We start from the raw sequence: 13,878 nt of genomic DNA, 5'->3' as shown, positions 1-13,878 counted from the left end.
ATTGGACTTTTAACAGAGAAAAGGAACATTTTCAAACACACAAGAAACATGAATATTACTTTTCTCTAGGTTGTGGATAAGATGTCTTCTGATCAGGAAGATCTGTTCAACTACACACAACTTTCTTTGCTAATTAGACTTTAGATAGTAAGATTTTATTTGTAATGTCAGATTAAGGCTATATTGACGAAGTATGTCAGCTGATACCGATGCGCATTCAGATGCTATTATTACTCTTTGATGCCAATAGACACAGAATGGATTGGCTTTAAGGTCACGCGAATAACAGTGGGAATTAAATTTCATTGGGAATAACAGAAGGGACTGCACAAACTCAAAATGCAGTTATGACTATTAAATATCATGCAGGCTTTTGAATTTGGAAAAAGAGGAATGGGTCAGCCATCAATTATCTGCTTAAGTAGATATTGAACTCCAATGGTGGTACACTTTCCAACTGATTTTCCACTTTGTAAACCTTGAACTGAACACATATCCTTCTGAGACACTCAACAGAGTAATTAGCTCAACGTGTGCCATTTCACACATCAGAAGTTCTTATGGCTGATTTTCTTCTGAAACGGTTGCTTAGTTACCAGAGGAAATTTAAATATAATAGTTTCATGAAGGTTGTCATAATCTCCGAACATGGCATTTCAACTATCCTTAGAAGCATAAATCTTTTTTCTATGTAAAGATGCTTTGTAAGAATAATATTGTTCCACATTTTAGTGATTGTTAAGTTAAAGTTATTAATGTACTTTAAATTTTAAGGAGCATATTTTAATTAAGTATTTGTAACATTTTGTCTTTGGGGAGAGGTAATATACCAAGGCTTCTTTTTAAATTTCAAACAAATAATAACACATTGTATTTTTAATAGGCTGGCAAGCTTTATTAGCAATTAAATAAAAAAATGCTCTCCCTGCCTCTTTACCTGCTTGTCCTTAATGTCTCCTATTTTGGTGGATTACAATAATCTTTAAACATGCACATGATGCCAATGAATCAGCCAGTTCTGATGAAATATCATCGAGCTGCAACTCCTTCGCTTGCTTTTCTTCCCATTGATGTTCAAAGTTCAAAGTAAATTTTATTATCAAAGAACACATATGTCACCATGTACAACCCTGAGATTCATTTTCTTGTGGGAATATTCAACAAATCTATAGAACAGTAACTGTAACAGAATCAATGAAGGAACGCCCAACTAGGGCATTCAACCAGAGTGTACAAGACAACAAACTGTGCAAATACAAATATAAATAAATAGCAATAAGTAACGAGAGCATGAGATGAAGAGACTTTGAAAGTGAGCCCATTGGTTGTGGAATAATTTCAATGATGGGGCAAGTGAAGTTGAGTCAAGTTATCCCCTTCTGTTCAAGAGCTTGGTGGTTGAGGAATAGTAACTGTTCTTGAACCTGGTGGTGTCTGAGTGTTGAAAGTTTGAGTGTTGAGTGTTGAAAGCTATTTTTATCAGTTAAAGTGAGGGAAAACTGTTCAACAGTTTTGATGACAGTAACTTGTATTTTGGAATTGTGTATCTTACGTTCCCTCCAAGAACCGATGAAATTAGAGGGTTTTTTATGTGGAAGGCAACTTGTCTTTTTCACTTAGAGTATTTCATTTGATTATAGGAAAACGTACTTGTTCTTTGATCATTTTATATCATATTTATTTTGATTTACTTTTATCATAAAAATGACCTATTTATAGGATTTATATTATTTGGTGAAATATGGCTAATTTATTTTCCCACAGTTTTGTTGATTTACTATTGTCACTTGACTAATGTAATTTATTTCTTACTGAAGCACCAGCTTGTAAATGAGATTGCATTGTTAAAGCCAAATTCTAATTTTTCTACAACCAGCTGTAATTCACTTATGTTTGTTTTACCTTGCATTTGTTATATAAAACACCATCCTTTTTGAACCCCCATTGCAAACTGATTTCATCCCAAGTAGACTGAAAATGTTGATATATAGTTTCTTTGGCTGTTTCTACTCTCAATTACAGCTGAGGTACTCGGTAAGAACATTAATAGTAATCTTCCACTTATGTGTTCTATTTCCAGATCAACTTCCCTTGTGATCGTTTTTTCGGTGGATTAGAGAGGATTAAGGTGGATGTACCTGCAGGAGAAGTGGTTTGACTGGACCTCCATTACTGGAGATGAATGGCTGTGCAGATTCTGTGGAATAAAAGAAAACTTGGATGGACCTTCCAGATTACCCACATCTCTTCCATTTTCCGCACATCTGCCCTCATCACAATCCCCTGCTGTCATAACAGTTTGTTTGTGTATAGATTTTGTGTGTATTGCCAAAGGTTTAACGGTTCAACAGAAGAAGTAAATACGAGTAAGGAAATTCTAAAGTTTTTAGTTCCTCACATATAGTGTACCAATTGTAACAACTGGAATTGTAATAGATCAACTGAAAAATAGTGAAATCTGAGAAATTGTGACTGAATAACATTAGCATTATATGAAAGGGAAGAGAGCTGAAGTACTGTTTCCTTAGGCCAAGGTGTGAAGGGAGTGTGAAAGCATTGTTAGATCACAGAGAAAGCTACGGTTTCTATTGCTTATGGAATCAGAGTCAGATTTATTATCACTGACATGTGCCACAAAATTTCTTAGTTTAGCAACAGCAATTCAATGCAATACATGACAATATAGAAATAAAATAAATAAATATATCAATTACAGAATGTGTGTGTGTGTGTGTGTGTTAGAAATGGTGCAAAAAGAAATAATGTGTATTCAAAAAAGAGAGCTTGTGTTCGTGGCTTCAATGTTCATTTAGGAATTGTATGGCAGAGGGGAAGATGCTGTTCCTGAACCTCTGATGTACAACTTCAGGCTTCAGTACCTCCTTCCTGATGGTAACAATGAGAAGAGGGCATGCCCTGGGTGATGGAGTCTTTCATAATGGATGTCACCTTTCTGAAGCATTGCTCCTTGAAGGTGTCTTGGGTACTATGGAGACTTGTACCCAAGATGGAGCTGACTAATTTTACAACTTTCTGTAGCCTTTTTCAGTCCTGTGCAATGCCCTCTACACCTCCCGCAACCCCAATATCAGACAGTGATGCAACCTGTCAGAATGCTCTCCACAGTACATCTGTAGAAGTTTTTGAGCGTTTTAGCTGATAAACCAAATCTCTTCAAATTCCTAATGAAATATAGCCTCTGTCTTCCCTTCTTGATAGCTGCAAAAAATGTTGGGACCAGGTTAGATCCTCAGCGATCAGGAATTTGAAATTGCTCACTCCCTCCACTTCCAATCCCTCTATGAGGAATGGCTCATGTTCCTTTGTCTTACCCTTTCTGAAGTCCACAATCTGCTCTTTCATCTTACCGACATTGAGTACAAAGTTGTTGCTTCGACACCACTCATCCAGCTGTTATATCTTGCTCCTGAACACCCTCTTATCTTCATATGATAAAGCATTTTCCCCTGATTGTAGGACCTCTCAGTCATATATTTTCAGGGGTCACTTTACTTAAACTGTTCAGTGAAGAGCAAGTTGGCAGCTGTATGGCTGAGACAGATACAGTATATATGGCAATCAGGATAAAAAGATGAACCAATCAATTCCCCAAAAGATAATGACAAGTAAACCACTGAAAAAGAGCTACAGGAGGGTGAACTGGTCTTTCACAGAAAATCATTTCTTATGGGATCTTTAAGTCAAGAGGGTATCCCTGTCTTGGCTATGCCAAAATTGCAGTAATCTAAACCTTCAAAAAGTCTCTTATCAACAGAATAAGGAATTCCAATTGCAATTCTGTTTTATTGCCTTTCAGAGAAAGATCCTCAGTCATCACTTGACGTAACAGTTTTACTGACAACTTGTAAACACAGTGAGCAGAGCAGATTCTAGACCTACACTGGATATGATCGATATTCATCTGTACTATGTGTCCTATAATAAACAACAGCTTAGTCACCCATGTGCTTGACTTTAATAGAATGACATTTAAGGATGTTACAGAGAACATTTTGAGAGTGAAGGGAAATAACTAGAAACCAGACTCTATCCAATGGTATTGTAAGAAAAATGATTAGAATCCTGCACGCTTGGGTTAAAAGGGAGCTTGCTATATAATGCAGGTGGGATGGCTTCATCTTCCTGATGTATGAGGACCATGTCTGGGGTGGCAGGGAAAAGTTCAAAGTGGAAAAGTTTTGTTTCAACAAAGTTTGCGACAACTGGTCTTATTGGAATGATAACGATTGTTGAAGGGAAAGTAGGGAACTAATTTTGCAAAGGCATGGTCAGGATGATAATGAGACCAAAAAATGTGCAGAATTAAAAAAACTAAAAGAGCCAAATGTTACTGAAGTATAGTTCATGAAGAAGAGCGACCACACAGAGGGCAACTGCAAGGCAATCTGAGCTAAGATTCAGATTCTCTAGCCCCAGAACAAGCTGTCTTTGGCCTCCAGCTTCCATTGGTCGCATGGATTTGCAGACTCAGGCTCTCACATTCTGGCCTCAACTTTTGGACTTCCAACCGACCTCTGGGCTTCAATCTGGTCTACTGATCAACCTTTGGGTGTAGATTTGGACCTTTGTCCAAACTATGGGCTTCGGTCTTCAGTATCGACTCCAGGTTTGAATCTGGAGTGCATGGGTGTGGGCAAGGTAACTATGGCGGCTGAACTGTAGTGACAAGTTATCTCTTGTGTCCTTGATCTAATTGCAATAACTGGAGAAGCATTATATTGAAATTTTGAAATCTAAAAACTCTGCTTTTGATGGGATATTCAATCAGTGGTTAAATTATCTATTTCTGGATTTCCTTCTGTAAATCTTACTGTCTCTGCATAAATGATTCCTCTATTGAGATTCCCCTTAAAACCACCTAAGTTTTATTAACTGCTTGAAGACTTTCTTCCAGCTCTTTGTTTAATTTCAATAGTTTTCCAAGCAAAATGTATCATTTGAGCCCTGGCCACAATGTTCAGAGTACACATAGGAATTATGCATGTCACCTTTCCTAATGATATCATAAAAGCAGTTCTGTGTAACCAACTAAGGTCATACTTGTGTTATTTGCATAAGCTGGAGTGTAAAAGTTGCCAAAAGCAGGTGGAGGTAGAATAACAAACTCTGCCTCAGGAAAGCCTTCCTTCTTTAAGTCCTTCACCTATCGATATAATGAAAATTCAAATGTAAACCCTTTTATCCATCATTCAAGCAAGTTATGCACTGAATGATTATCAAAATGGTGTTAAGGAAGCTTTTAAAAAAATAATATACCCTTCTGAGGCCCCTATAAGCTTTCACATTTCTAGACAACTCAATTTTATTCTTGGGAATGAGAAGCTGTTAGAGAATAGGAAGTTCAGAAGGCAACATCAGTGCAGCAAATATTATGGCTTGATGATTCTGAAATAGCAAAACAGCATTTATCATGTATTCCTTTGTCTTATTGCTCTGAAGGAAGCTATTCAGCTAATCATGTCTCTCTACTCTTTCCATCTATTCCCACAAATCTACTTTCCTGACTAATTGACTTTTCTGCCAAGGGAAAGAGGTCCTTCCTGCACACCTTCTCCGAGCCTCTGAGAACTCTGTACACCTCAATCCAAGGAAAATAACCTGGGCTTAGTCAATTTCTCCTGATAACTCCCCGATCCTGACTATATTCTCAGTGACCATAGCATCTTCTCCAGAGCCACCATAATCTTCTTGGTGTCCAAATCATTACCAAGCCTATGTAAGTTCTCCAGATATTCCTAACTAATATATTGTATGCTGTATTCTAGCTGGATCTACTTGTGAAATCCCATGCTCAGCTAAAATGCCAGGAATGCAATATGTGCAATTAAGTCCCTTACAATTCTATGTCTCTATTTAGAAGATCTGTTAACTCTGAGTCCCAGCATTTATCATGTATTTCTTTGTCTTATTGCTCTACATTATGCATTTCCACATACTTTAACAATGAATATCATTTGATGCTATTCTGGTCATTTAACTAGTCCTTTGATATTTTTATGCAATCTAGTACTTCAATATTAACACTCTGCCAGTTTTTAAATTGACATCAAACTTCTTAAGCAGGGCTGAAAAATTAGGACTACTTCATTTACATACATTGTGGGAAGAAAAGGATTGAGCATTGAACCTTACAGGACTTTATAACACACAGCTCTCCTGCCACTGAAACATAGAAACATAGAAAACCTACAGCATAATGCAGGCCCTTCAGCCCACAAAGTTGTGTCGAACATGTCCCTACCTTAGAAATTACAAGGCTTACCTATAGACCTCTAATTTATTAAGCTCCATGTACCTATCCAAAAGTCTCTTAAAAGACCCTATCGTATCTGCCTCCACCACCGTTGCTGGCAGTCCATTCCACGTACTCACCACTCTTTGAGTAAAAAACTTACCCCTGACAGTACCTCTGTACCTACTCCCCAGTACCTTAAACCTGTGTCCTCTTGTGGCAACCACTTCAGCCCTGGGAAAAAGCCGCTGACTATCCACACGATCAATGCCTCTCATCATCTTATACATCTCTATCAGGTCACCTCTCATCCTCCTTCACTCCAAGGATAAAAGGCCAAGTTCATTCAACCTATTCTCATAAGGCATGCTCCCCAATCCGGGCAACATCTTTGTAAATCTCCTCTGCACCCTTTCTATGGCTTCCACATCCTTCCTGTAGTGAGGCAAACAGAACTGAGCACAGTACTCCAAGTGGGGTCTGACCAGGGTCCTATTTAGCTGCAACATTACCTCTCGGCTCCTAAATTCAATTCCACAATTGATGAAGGCCAATACACTGTACACCTTCTTAACCACAGAGTCAATCTGTGCAGCTGCTTTGAGCGTCCTATGGACTTGGACCCCAAGATCCCTCTGATCCTCCACACTGCCAAGAGTCTTACCATTAATACTATATTCTGTCATCATATTTGACCTACCAAAATGAACCACTTCACACTTATCTGGGTTGAACTCCATCTGCCACTTCTCAGCCCAGTTTTGCATCCTATCAATGTCCCATTACCCTTTTATTTTCTCCCTCCAAAGCCAACTTAAAACAACTCTCCACTTTCCCTTGCCTTTCAGAGTCTTTTACATCACTAATCAACTTGCTATTTGGGGCTTATCTGAACACCTTGCTAAAATACATGTAGATGATTTCAAGTGCACTGCCCTGTTTGTTACTGGTTCAGAAAATATAATCAGTGGATTGGTGTTTAATATGGGGCAAAGTCATGTTGATGATATTTTTTCCACTGAGGGTAGGTGGGACTACAACTAGAGGTCATGGGTTAAGGGTAAAAGGTGAAAAGATTAAGGAGAAAATAAGGGAAAACTTCTTCTCTCAGAGGGTTGAGAGTGTGGAACAAGCTGGTGAACGTGAGCTTGATTTCAACATTTGTGAGAAATTTGAATAAGTACATGGATGTGAAGTGAAGTGCTATAGCTCCCACTGCCCATCAATGGGTAGTAGGCAGTTTAAATGAGTTGGCATGGACGAGATGGGCCAAAGGACCTTTTTCTGTGCTGTACTTCTCTATGACTTAATCACTCTATGAGGAACTGAGTGGGTTTAGGAACACCACACACAAAAATGAAGGAAATATGCATGCTGTATTGTTTCAGAACAAAAGCACTGTAAATCAATTATTTTCTAATATCTTCAGAAATAAACCATGCTGAGCCATTATTGTTCCAAGAATTTTCAGGATTTTTCAAGCAAGTTCTTCTTTATAAATCAAAGGTAACTTCAGGTTACAAAACAGTTATTTACTTGGGAGGAACATAGCTGAGTTTTTTTTATTTCTTGTGATCTACTGTGGTCGTATCTGTGACAATTATTCTATCATTGCTCTTCTGGAGTTATCATTGATTTGTTTAATGAATCGCATAAATCTCAAACGAGAATTATTTTTCATTTTGAATTTCAATATGTCTGACAAACCATTCATGGAGAGTGATGAAAGGCCTATTGATTCAGTATGCAGCACATTGCTTTTAAAGAAAATCTTATTCTATATTAAATTTATCCTCATTTGGTGTGACCAGACTGAAAGCTTGCCACAAGCAAAGATGATAACAGTTGAACATTGTAAATAAATAATGCAGTATTAAACCAAATAATTTTCCTGAGTGACAATAATCTTTAAAAATTTGGAAACATAGAGGTAAATGATAATTTCCCTGCAACACGCACAAAATGCTGGAGGAACTCAGCAGGTTAGGCAGTATCTTTGGTAAAAGAATAAGTAGGTGACATATCAGGCTGAGACCCCTTATCAGTCCTGGAACAGAAGGGCAAAGAAGCCAGAACAAGAAGGTGGAGTGAGAGAAATAATTCATTCGATCCCCCCAACTACTTTATTGCATCTCCAAGAATGATAACACATTCTATTTAGCCATCATGAGTGTGATCCCAGCATTTGTGTGATCAAGCATTTAAAGATCACATGGATGAACTACAACAATTGTTCATCCCAGTTTGGCAAAAGAATAAACCAGGGAAGGTAGTGCACCCGTGGCTGACAAGGGAAATTCGGGATAGTATCAAGTCCAAAGAAGAAACATACAAATTAGCCAGAAAAAGCGGCACACTTGAGGAGTGGGAGAAATTCAGAGTCCAGCAGAGGAGGACAAAGGGCTTAATTAGGAAAGGGAAAAAAGATTATGAGAGAAAGCTGGCAGGGAACATAAAAACTGACTGTAAAAGCTTTTATAGATACGTGAAAAGAAAAAGATTGGGATCAGGGGTATGGAGAGAAACCAGGTACAGGGTTTTGAGTTGGATGATCAGCCATGATCATACTGAATGGCAGTGAAGGCTCGAAGGGCCGAATGGCCTACTCCTGCACCTATTTTCTATGTTTCTATGATCCAAAATTATTTCACTTGTCAAACAAGGAATCAGGCAGAAATTATAGCATCCACAGGAAATTCCAGACAAGTTCTACATTTACTTTAGCAAGATATTTGACAAGGTCCCACATGAGAAGTTGGTCCAGAAGTTTCAGTTGCTTGGCATTCAAGATGCGGTAGCAAACGCGATTAAATATTGGCTTTGTGGGAGCAGCCAGAGATTGGTAGTAGATAGTTGGCCTGCTGACTGGAGGGCTGTGACTAGTGGAGTGCGTGGAGATTGGTGCTGGGTCCACTGTTGTTTGTTATCTATATCAATGATTAGGATCATAATGTGGTTAACTGAATTAGTAAATTTGAGGATGACATCAAGACTGGGCTCTGTAGTGGACAGCATGAAAGACTGTCATGGCTTGCAGTGGGATCTAGACCAGTTGGAGAAATGGGCTGAAAAATAGCAGATGGAACTTAATGCAGACAAGTGCAAAGTGTTGGACCTCAATAGGACCAAAATGGGTAGGTCTCACACAGTGAATGGTAGGGCACTGAAGAGTGTGGTAGAACAAAGGGATCCAGGAATACTGATCCATAATTCATTGTAAGTGTTGGAACGGGTAGGCTGGGCTGTAAAGAAAGCTTTTGGCCCATTGGCCTTTGTAAATCAAAGTACTGAGTACAGGAAATGGCATGTTATGTTGAAGATGCAGAACATATCGGTGAGGCTTAATTTGGAAGTATTGTGTGTAGTTTAGGTCATCTAAGTACAGGAAAGATGTAATTAAGGTTGAAAGAGTACAGAGAAAACTTACAAGGATGTTGCTGGGATTGGAGGACCCAAGTTACAGTATATGGAAAGCTTGAATAATTTAAATGCAAGCAGGCTTTTTCCAGTGAGGTTGGGTGTGACTACAATTAGAGATCATAGTTAATGGTGAAATGTGAAAAGTTTATGGGGAGCATGAGAGAAAGATGCTTCAATTATAAGGCTGTGAGAGAATGGAAGGAGCTGCCAGTGCAAGTGGTGCATGTGAACTCAATTTCAACGTTTAAGTGAAGTTTGGATAGGTACATGGATTGTAGGGTTACGGGAGGGAGGGTGGTTATGGTCTGCAAGTAGGCAGTTTAAATGGTTCAACACAGACTAGATGGGTCAATGGGCTTGTTTCTGTGCTGTATTTTTCTATGACTCTATAACTCTGTTATTGAAGATTGTTTAAATGATCTAATGATAAGTTATAATTTATATTTCTATTATTATACTCTGCTCCAGGAAAGAAGATACAGTTTTGAAGTGATACCTACTGTAACTAACATCATATCCTCCAAATGCATATTTTACAGTCAAAAAATGAAAGAGCATTCTGTGACCTAGTTTCTATATCTCTAAAAGATTTAGAAGTGAATTTTATACTTGAAAAGTATCCGCCATTGAGCACACCTACACAGAGATGTCACAGGAATGTAGAAGCTATCATCAGAGACCCTTACCACCCAGATCATGCTCTCCTCTCACTGTTGTCATCAGGAAGAAGTACAGGAGCCTCAGGAATCACACCACCGGTTTCAGGAACAATTATTACTCCTCAACCATCAGGCTCTTGAACTAAAGGGGATAACTTCATTCAACCTCACTTGCCCCATCACTGAAGTGTTCCCACAACCTTTAGACTCATGTTCCAGGACTTGTCTCATGTTCTCTAAATTTTTTGCTTAGTTATTTATTATTATTATTTCCTTTTTTGTATCTGCACTCTTTGTTGACTTTTGCACACTGCCCAAGTCTTTCATTAATTCTATTACGGTTATTATTATTCTATTATGGATTTACTGAGTATGCCCACAAGAAAATCAATCTCAGGGTTGTATATGTACTTTGATAATAAATTTAATTTGAACTTTGAAGAAAATTCTCTTGTCAGTGTGAGTGATTTCAGGGGAAATGAACATGTTATCTACTTTACTCCTGGTTGGAAGAGGTTGGTTGCAGAATAAGCTTACATTTTACATCCATGGCATAAGCTATTAGGAATTCCATAGGTTTAAAATTACCAGCTGATAGACGAAAGGAATTTATCACAATAATGTACTGATATACTATTTGGACATTCCATCAAACCATATTGGCAGCTCTTAAAGATTGTGCTTTCTGCTGACTTAAATACAATGGAAAATCAGGAATGGTGCAAAATTAATGTGCTTAATGGTGAATGTTTATGGGTACATACATGAAGTGTATATAATCAATTTTTTGTCTTTACCAAAGTTGAAACTATTATCCAATGAATTTTTCTCCATCAGCTAAGTTATAAAAAATAAAACATTTCCTGAATTACTAGTAACTAGAGGAAATAGTTTCTCATTAAATCTTCAGTGTAATAAAGTAATCCCCTTTTAATGTGCCAACTGTTTTTATTAGCTAACAGCTCCTTGTTGTACTTTGTTTAATTTAAGGTTACTTAGTTATTTTAAGTTATTATTTTATTACATAAACTGCTTCATCTGCTTTTAAATGTCTTGGAAAGCAGTAAGTCAGCAGCCGAAGCTGGGGGTGCGACCTCAGGATCTAGAGGCTTGTCCATCTCTGTTGGGTCCCTCCACTTGTGGCATAGTCATGGGACTGAGGCCTCAAGGTCCTTGCTGGTCACAAAAAGTTAATATGCCCTGAAGCTCACTGAGGTTGTCAGAATTTCAAACAAATTGAAAATGGACTCTTCCGTACTCGGCAACTTATTACAGAAGTCACTGACAACTGACCCAGTGGAAGCCCTTTAACACAGGTAAGATTCTATTTCCTTTACTGGGATTAGAATAGCAAGAGTGAATGATGATATATCTTCAACAGGGTTCTTCCTTTCTGAATGACCAGTTGTAAAACTCAAACCATACTGAAACTAGTTAATTGGTAGCATATAGATTGGCATCTCTGAAAACCATATAACCATATAACAATCACAGCACGGAAACAGGCCATGTCGGCCCTCCTAGTCCGTGCCGAACTCTTAATCTCACCTAGTCCCACCTACCCGCACTCAGCCCATAACCCTCCACTCCTTTCCTGTCCATATACCTATCCAACTTTACCTTAAATGACACAACTGAACTGGCCTCTACTACTTCTACAGGAAGCTCATTCCACACAGCTATCACTCTCTGAGTAAAGAAATACCCCCTCGTGTTTCCGAAAAACATGACCTGTTTAATATTGCTGAGTGTACAGGTAAGAGAGGGGAGATGTTTCAGTCTGATAACAGTGCCTGTAAAGCAGCAGAACTTCTATCTGGTTGAATTACTTTCTTTCAGATATATGCCAGCTTCTTTGGCAAGGGTTGGCATTTGGATTTATGTCTTATCCATACTGCACCAACAACCACCACGGGCTATAAATGTGCTATAAAGGAGCAGTGTGTGGTTAAGTCCCTTGCTCAAGGACACACACGCTGCCTCAGCTGAGGCTCGAACTAATGACCTTCAGATTGCCAGTCCAAAGCCTTAACCACTTGGCCACCTGCCATTGTGTCCATTGGTAGGTTGTCAAGCATGAAGCATTGCGATTGATGGCAGGAAAAAAATTATGATTGAAAAGAAGTTCTGAAAGCATTAGCTGGTTTTGAATGAGAGGGCGCTGTAGAAAGAACAGAGGAAGTAAATCTAGGTAATGTTGGAGCAAATGAAGGCTGTTTCAGTGATGTGAGGAGTGTACAAACAATGCAAAGGTGATCGTTGCACTCTGCAATCTGGTCCTGGTGATAATCCTTTTCTGCATTGTCTTTAGAAGTTTCGCCCGGGCACTTGCTACACAATGGAAAGAAGAGAACATTCTGTTTCTATTCACCTTTACAAATCAGACCAAGAACTGGGAATTCTGGAACTTCAATCTACTGCTCTAGAAAATCATTGTCCATTGTCCATCATCTGAAAGAGCAATTTCCCTCAGATGATGGAAGATTCCTTTACCAATTCACACAAAATGCTCAGCATCTAAGGACAGATACATCTATTAACAGTTAATGTTTCAGGCTGAGACCCTTCATCAGGATTGTATAGGAAGGGGGAAGAAGGCAGAATAAGATGGAGGTGGAGAGTGGAAAGAGTGAAACCAAGCAACAGGGAAGTTGGGTGATAGGGAAGGGGGATGAGTTAAGAAGTTGGGAAGTGATGGGTGGAAGAGGTAAAGGGTTGAAGGAGAAGGAATCTCATATGAGAGGACAGCAGACCATGGGAGAAAGGAAGAAAAGAGGGGAACCAGTGAAGATGATGGGCAGGAGATGAGATGAGATGCAGTGAGAGGGGAACCAGAATGTGGAGTGGAAAAAGAGAGAAGGCTTTTGATGATGGAATGCAGGAAGTGGCACCAATGTAGTCATCAATATAGTGTAGAAAGATTTGGGGAATGTTGCCAATGTAGGCTTGGGACATGGACTGTTGCATGTGGCCAATGAAAAGACAGGCATTGCTGGTGTCCAAGCAGGTGCCCATAGCTACAATTTGGGCTTGGAGAAAGAGAACTTGTTGAGTGTGAGAACCAGCTCTATCAGATGGAGGAGTGTGGTAATGGAGGGGAACTGGTTATGTCTGTTGTCCAGAAAGTAGTGAAGACCTTTAAGGCCTTCCTGATGGGGAATAGATGTGTATAGGGATTGGACATTCATTGGGAAAATGAGGCTATCAGAGCCAGGGAACCCTGAGTGACTGAGAGCATGTGAAGCTTCATGGATGCAGGGAGGAAGGGATTGAACCAACGTGGATGAGGGTTTCATTTAAGTACTTTAGTCTTTTTCACTATTGCCTTGAAAAAGCCAGAATACAGATTGTGAAATATTAAATTATTTCATCATAGTTTTCTCCTCAAAATAATTTTAACCAGAAACCTAATTATTAAGCTTTACCTCCACATGTAATTATCATGTCCAATTAAAAAGTTACAGTGTAGGAATACTCCATGTGGTCACTTGTGGTATGGTCTGAATAAGAATACCATGCTGTCAGTGACTTCATCAAAATCTGCGT

Source organism: Hypanus sabinus, chromosome 1 (genome assembly GCF_030144855.1).
Source record: "Hypanus sabinus isolate sHypSab1 chromosome 1, sHypSab1.hap1, whole genome shotgun sequence".
Classification (NCBI taxonomy): Eukaryota; Metazoa; Chordata; class Chondrichthyes; order Myliobatiformes; family Dasyatidae; genus Hypanus; species Hypanus sabinus.
This window is presented reverse-complemented; position numbering follows the sequence as displayed.